Raw genomic sequence first — 8224 nt, forward strand, 5'->3', positions numbered from 1 at the left:
ACCCTACTCACACTAAACGGCGCCATCTTGACTAGAAAGCGGAAGGGGAGGGACCAGGGACATTGACCGGCAGCTGATTGGATCCGAACACGTCACATGGGTCCGCTGGACCTTCTCCAACAGTCAAAGCTCCCACTCTGAAACAAAACCAGCCACAAACTCAACATGGTTCATCAAGTTGACAGACAGACATGGGCAGTTTCTCAAACAGGCAGGCCCACTCTGACTTAGTTTGAAGACAGAGACAAGAGGAGAGAAACTCACCAGATGACCAGACAAGACAGAGAGAGAGAACAGTACAGAGAGAGAGAGAGAGAGAGAGAGGACCAGAGAGAGACAGAACAGACAGAGACAGAGAGAGAGACAGACAGACAGACAGACAGACAGAGAGAGAGAGACAGAGAGAGACAGACAGAGACCAGAGACAGACAGACAGACAGAGAGAGAGAGAGAGAGAGAGAGAGACAGAGAGACAAAGCAGAGAGAGAGAGAGAGAGAGAGAGAGAGAGAGAGAGACAGAGAGAGAGACAGAGAGAGAGACAGAGAGAGAGAGAGAGACAGACAGAGAGACAGACAGAGAGAGAGAGAGAGAGAGAGAGAATCAGACAGAGAGAGAGAGAGAGAGAGAGAGAGAGAGAGACTGAGAGACAGACAGAGAGAGAGAGAGAGAGAGAGAGAGAGAGAGAATCAGACAGACAGAGAGAGAGAGAAGAGAGACAGAGGACAGAGAGAGAGAGACAGACAGAGAAAGAGAGAGACAGACAGACATCAAGATAGACAGATAGACAGGCAGGCAGAGAGACAATCAGACAGACAGACAGACAGACAACAACTATTTTAGATCAGTGTTTCTCAACGGGGGTTCAGAAGATGATGGGGGGCGTTGGGAGCAATATTTAGTAAAGGGGGTTGAGGTGCCGTTGGGGGGCGTTTGTTTGAAAGCTCGTTTAAACCAAAGATTCACAATAATACATGTTTACACTTCAACTAGTAAAACAATCCGTGGTGTGCAACATTAAAAGCTGCCAGTTTACAGCACTGCGACTGGACCAGACGCCTATCACAACTTCTCTGTGCTTCTGGCAGCTTGGTTTGGTGCAGCTCCGTGCTGCCTTCAGGGAAACGGGACGTCAGAGCATCGTCTCAAATGAGCTCTGTAGCTACTACGTGAAGCTGCGTTCAGATAAGAAAAAAAAAGCAATCTCCGCGACGTCCTGTTGTGTTCTTTAACCCCCCCAATGTAGCACAAGGAGACTTTATATTTCACAGGAACAGTGTTTCGTCAGATGGTTTATTAAACACAACGTTTCCTACTGTACCTGAATGCAGCTTCATTTCACGGAGAAAGAGAGAAAGAAAAGAGACGAGCGAGAGATATCGACTGAGCTTTGTTGTTTATCAAACATGTAGCTGTTCCATAAACTCGCGGCCAGTTCAGGGCTTGTGTTTGGTGTTTTAAAACTTTCTTATGGAAGCGATAGAGGCAGTGATGTCACCGTTTACTGTACGGGACTCTCACACACCTCCACCAAACACAGCGCCATGTGGGGGGGTTTTCTCCAAACGTTTTTTTCTATTTCCTCCCAAGACAGGCGATAGCAAACCTAGACTCTTCTAAGCATTAAAAAACGGCTCTCACTAACTTTCAAAGGTTGGAAACTTATTTCCATTCGGCAGTAGGTGTCGTTCTTCAAGTCGTTTGTCATCACCAAAATACTTTTCTGTGTGTGTGTGTGTGTGTGTGTGTGTGTGTGTGTGTGTGTGTGTGTGTGTGTGTGTGTGTGTGTGTGTGTGTGTGTGTGTGTGTGTGTGTGTGTGTGTGTGTGTGTGTGTGTGTGTGTGTGTGTGTGTGTGTGTGTGTGTGTGTGTGTGTGTGTGTGTGTGTGTGTGTGTGTGTGTGTGTGTGTGTGTGTGTGTGTGTGTGTGTGTGTGTGTGTGTGTGTGTGTGTGTGTGTGTGTGTGTGTGTGTGTGTGTGTGTGTGTGTGTGTGTGTGTGTGTGTGTGTAATCCTTCTCCTTTTACCCCTTGATAAGTGCCAGCTTGTTTTCCGTTGGAACAATTCGATTTTAGATTTGAATGAAAAATAGATTTGAATGTTAAATTGCTAGCTGTTTCTGATTGGCTACTGTTAGTGTTTGTAATAATAATAATAATAATAATAATAATAATAATAATAATAATATAATACATTTTATTTAAAGCCCATTTCATGACACCCAAGGTCACTTCACAAACAAAAAAGGACATTCAGATGATAGTCATCTCCTAAAGGTGCTGAGGTTCCCACCATGCAGCAGGTCTTTTGATAATACCTATTTATAGTTTGAATGTTACATATCTAGTCCTTCTGATTGGCTGCTGTTATTTCATTTGAATATCAAATGGTTGCATTTCTTTTAAAACCTGTAAATATATATAATTTCTATTCACATGGCGTTTTTGATACCTGGGAAACTAATACATGTGTTGTTTGTCATTCAATGATTTGATTTGTTGATTATTTTTGATAACAATAGTAACAACAATAATAGGCCTATATTAGGGCGTAATCATTAATATTCGGGGCATTTAGCCTACATAATATTTGATGGGGGGCGTTAGGGACCTGGATAATGGATAGGGGGGCGCTGGCACAGAAAAGGTTGAGAACCAGTGATTCAGATAATCCATTAATCAGTGTGAGTATTTTCTGATGATAAAACAGGTCAACTTGTGTGATGTCAGCGTGTTAAATGTGAATATATACAGGACACTGAAGATCTGAGTTGGGGACATATTTTACTGGCTGAAGAAGACTACAGATGAAGAATGATTTACCGTTCTGTCAGCTGGGAAACTTTAGTCTCGTCAAGAAGCTTCAACTCTGAAATCTCTCGCTGCTCCTCCTCCTCCTCCTCCTCCTCCTCCTCCTCCTCCTCCTCCTCCTCCTCCTCCTCCTCCTCCTCCTCCTCCTCCTCCTCCTCCAGTTCTCCCAGGAGAAGGTCCCCAGGGTTGAGGGGAGGGAGGCAGAGACACTGAGGAGTCCTGGGAGGGAGGGGTGAGTCCTGGGGGGAGGGGAGTCCTGGGGAGGGAGGGGGGGGGAGGGAGGGAGGAGGGGGGGGAGGGGGAGGAGGGGAGGAGGGTGAAGGAGGAGTCCTGGGGAGGGAGGGAGGGAGGAGTGGGGAGGGAGGAGGAGGAGTCCTGGGGAGGGAGGGGGAGGGTGAGAGGGGGAGGAGGGTGAGGGAGGAGTCCTGGGGAGGGAGGGTGAGGGAGGAGTCCTGGGGAGGGAGGGTGAGGGAGGAGTCCTGGGGAGGAGGGGTGAGGAGGAGTCCTGGGGGGAGGGAGGGGAGGGGAGGAGGAGTCTGGGGGGGGGGTGAGGGAGGAGTCCTGGGGAGGGAGGGGTGAGGGAGGAGTCCTGGGGGGAGGGAGGAGTCCTGGGGAGGGGGGGAGGGCCTGGGCCTCCTGGGAGGAGGAGACGGAGGAGGAGGAGAGAGGAGGAGAGAGACGAGAGAACTCGGCCCTCAGCTGCCACAGATCCCTGCAGACAGACACAGCTTTATCTCAGCTCAGACAATACACAATAAACTACACAATAAACTACACAATATACCAGTTTATTATCTGTGTGTGTGTGTGTGTGTGTGTGTGTGTGTGTGTGTGTGTGTGTGTGTGTGTGTGTGTGTGTGTGTGTGTGTGTTGTGTGTGTGTGTGTGTGTGTGTGTGTGTGTGTGTGTGTGTGTGTGTGTGTGTGTGTGTGTGTGTGTGTGTGTGTGTGTGTGTGTGTGTGTGTGTGTGTGTGTGTGTGTGTGTGTATGTGTGTGTGTGTGTGTGTGTGTGTGTGTGTGTGTGTGTGTGTGTGTGTGTGTGTGTGTGTGTGTGTGTGTGTGTGTGTGTGTGTGTGTGTGTGTGTGTGTGTGTGTGTGTGTGTGTGTGTGTGTGTGTGTGTGTGTGTGTGTGTGTGTGTGTGTGTGTGTGTGTGTCTGTGTGTGTGTGTGTGTGTGTGTATCTGTGTGTGTGTGTGTGTGTGTGTGTGTGTGTGTGTGTGTGTGTGTGTGTGTGTGTGTGTGTGTGTGTGTGTGTGTGTGTGTGTGTGTGTGTGTGTGTGTGTGTGTGTGTGTGTGTGTGTGTGTGTGTGTGTGTGTGTGTGTGTGTGTGTGTGTGTGTGTGTGTGTGTGTGTGTGTGTGTGTGTGTGTGTGTGTGTGTGTGTGTGTGTGTGTGTGTGTGTGTGTGTCTGTGTGTGTGTGTGTGTGTGTGTGTGTGTGTGTGTGTGTGTGTGTGTGTGTGTGTGTGTGTGTGTGTGTGTGTGTGTGTGTGTGTGTGTGTGTGTGTGTGTGTGTGTGTGTGTGTGTGTGTGTGTGTGTGTGTGTGTGTGTGTGTGTGTGTGTGTGTGTGTGTGTGTGTGTGTGTGTGTGTGTGTGTGTGTGTGTGTGTGTGTGTGTGTGTGTGTGTGTGTGTCTCCTTTAGTGTTTCCAGTGACCTGATTGGTCTCCACTATTAGAAGGTCCTATGGTTCTGTGACCCGTGGGAGGAAACTAAAAAGCCACTCTAGCGGGACCCTAACCCGGGTCTCCTGGTCTCCTCCTGGTCTAACCCGGGTCTCCTGGTCTAACCCGGGTCCTGAGTCCTGAGTCCCCATCCCCCCCCAACCACCCTCCTTACATACTACTCTCTAAATGTGATCTACCTGCTGCTCTCCCCGGGGCCTCACACACACACACTGAAGGCCTTTTAGGTCCATCAGACGCTGACAGACACTGTCCTAACCTCCTGATTTTAGGAGGTCAGAATGAGAAGGGGCTGGTGCAGCAGTTAGTGTCGGTCCTTGTCTTCACTGACAGGACTGATGTGGAGACAACATGACTCAGCTCTTTTATTCTCTCACTAAATCTACTAATATGGAACAGCATCACTATGAGCTGGCTCTCCTCCAACAGGAACTAGTGGAGCTTCTTTATGATGCAACTTTGGGTTCATATTCAACACCATGTTATTAGTAGAGTCCAATCCTAATCAGGACCCTCTACTAATAGAGGAGGTGGAGAACACACTCTCAGCTATCAGTCTGATGTCTAAACTCCTGCATTCAGATATATTAGTATGCATGAATTTAAGTTCCTAAATGTTGTAGGTTTCCCCAGAATGAAGTGGTAGCTCGATGCTCTTCTACATCTCCTCGTCTTAATCCACATTAAAACATCCACAGGACCACACGGTGAAAGGTTAACTATTTACTTTAATACACAAGAACACATAGACCTCTGAACTACATTCAGACACAGCATCTCTGAGCTGGTGATGACGTCATGGCGCCCTCTGGTGATGACGTCATGGCGCCCTCTGGTGACATCAGCAGGAACTAACAAGCAGAGCTCCACCAATCATATTCACACATTAAAACATGTTTACAGATTTTATTAGTTTCATTTCTATGTTCTTATCTCACACACTCACCACACTTTATACATTACATTTTATTACATGTCATGTATTTATTTGGTAATACTTCATCAATAAACACTTTTTTAACACCATGTATTATTTACTTGATAAATGACCGATACCCCATGTAGTGTGTGTGTGTGTGTATGGTTTATGTGCATCTAAAGGTCTGTTGGTACAGTGAATATAAACTCTCCACTGAAGAACAGCTGATGGAAATATAGTTATTTGGAGATAACGTTACTGTTATTGTGATGTAGTATTCTATTATATGAAGTATTGTATATTGTTCCAACTAGTGCAGTGAGGTGTCTGAATGAATGGAGGAGTAAACGGTGTGATTGTTTTTAAATGGATTGAGGACAGACATCTTTAAACAGCTGGAGTCTGTGTGGACTCTCAACACACCATCCTCTGATAGAATCACAACAGTTTTCACCCTGAACTGAAATACACTCCTGCTCTTTATTTTCTGCTGCTAAAGTTGTTATTTTCTACCTTATTACCCCACTGGGACCCTGACTTCTACCAATCAGTACTCTGGTACAGGTCTACTGATGCCCCGCCTTCTGTTGTCTCTTGTCTGTCCTGTCCCTGGTCTGTCTTAAAGGCTCTACTTTAAGTAGTAATTACACTTCATGTGGAGTCTGTAATGTGTGTGCACTAAATGTAGCCTGTCTCGTATGTCGTTTTTTATATAATGTAGTTTTTATATATTTTAAATGTGTACCACCACTTGATCCATGGTGAAACGTTGTTCTGCTTCACTATATACAGTATATATATATATGGATGAAATGACTTTTAAACCCACTTGACTTGACATACTTTAGATGTAAAAACAACTCCATTCCATGTGTTATTACATGTTAACTGTCAGTCTGTGTGTTACTATATCTGGTAATGCTGAGCCTCTCTGGGCCCCTCCTCTTGTTTCCTGTTTAAAGTTTACTTTCACTTTACACAGTTTGTGTCGCAGCTTTTTCTCTCGGTGTGGAGCTCCAGCTGGAGGTAATTTAACTCTAATGTCTGTAATGTTTTAATATATATATACAGTAGATATATATATATATCTAATGTGTGTAATGTTTGACTGGTGAAGTCCAGCTGTGGTTAGTTTAGTTTAAGAGCAGAAAGCTGCAGAGAAACCAACACAACTGGACTTGTGCTGATTACAACTGGCGTCTTCACAAAGATCCTCCTCCATGTTGTGGAGGTATCTGGTAGTGTTACTGTCTTATAGATCCTTTATTTCTTATGGTGAACACAGTGGACATTTACAGTGGGGATTGTGTGTGTGTGTGTGTGTGTGTGTGTGTGTGTGTGTGTGTGTGTGTGTGTGTGTGTGTGTGTGTGTGTGTGTGTGTGTGTGTGTGACAGAGAGAGAGAGACACACACACACACACACACACACACACACACACACACACACACACACACACACACACACACACACACAGAGACACACACACACACACACACACACACACACACACACACAGACACACACACACACACACACACACACACACACACAGAAACACACACACACACACACACACACACACACACACACACACACACACACACACACACACACACACACACACACACACACACACACACACACACACACACACACACACACACACACACACACACACACACACACACACACACACACACACACACACACACAACACACAGAACACACACACACACACACACAGATACACACACACACAGAGAGAACACACACACACACACACACACACACACACACACACACACACACACACACACACACACACACACACACACACACACACACACACACACACACACACACACACACACACACACACACACACACACACACACACACACACACAGATCCCGGGCTCGGAGACAAACTTCTTAATACCTGTGGGGCTCGGGCAGGGTTCAGTCACGGCTCTGTGGGACGCGGGCCGGTCTGGGACAGAAGAATTCGGCCCGATCCGGACTCTACTACGTTTGTTTGTGGGGAAAGCCCGCTGTTGCTAAGCAACTGTAGGAAGGCATTCGGAAATGTCAACAGATGAGGTCATCAGCGCACACGGGGCAACAAGCGCACCTTAATCAGCTGTTAAAATGTTCAGTGTGTTAACCTCTCCTGATCCTTGGTTTCCCACCGTGATCAGAAAACCGGCGGAGACTCGTTACCTCCAGGGCCGACGGTATAACACCAATAACCACGAACTCTGCTCCGGTTGACTCTACAACACGTCTGCTTCCTCTTTCTCTAGCTCTGATTTCATCAGAGATGGCTCTCCTTCCTCTTCTTCCCTCCTCCTCCTCCTCGTTGTCCCCTGTCTCTTCCTCCTACTCCCTTGCTCTCTGTCTATACCTTTGTATAGGCCTATACTAAAAGCAGTGATTGGTTAGTGTTCAGTTATGACATAATGTGTTTGCAAATGTGAGGATTGTGTGTGTGCCCTGGTAAATAAGTGTAGCATTTTGATTGGTTGTGTTTAGAAATGGATAACAAGTCACTTCCTGTTAGATTTTTGTGTTTTAGGTCGAGAATTGTGTGTGATGTTTTGAAAAAAGTGTTTCATGCAATTGAAAGCTGAGTGAAAGGCTGAGAAATAGCTTCTGGTTTTGGAGATTTGCTGTGTAGTTTTGCACTTTGAGTGACAGGTTTCAAACATCGTGTGACATGAAAAGATTTTGTGTGTAAGCAGTTGGAAAAAACTGTAATCTGTTGTGCAGACTTCACCTTCTTTGAACTAGTTTGTGTCTACAGTCTTTAAATCTTTCAGT

Source organism: Perca flavescens, unplaced genomic scaffold (assembly GCF_004354835.1).
Source record: "Perca flavescens isolate YP-PL-M2 unplaced genomic scaffold, PFLA_1.0 EPR50_1.1_unplaced_scaf_2, whole genome shotgun sequence".
Classification (NCBI taxonomy): domain Eukaryota; kingdom Metazoa; phylum Chordata; class Actinopteri; order Perciformes; family Percidae; genus Perca; species Perca flavescens.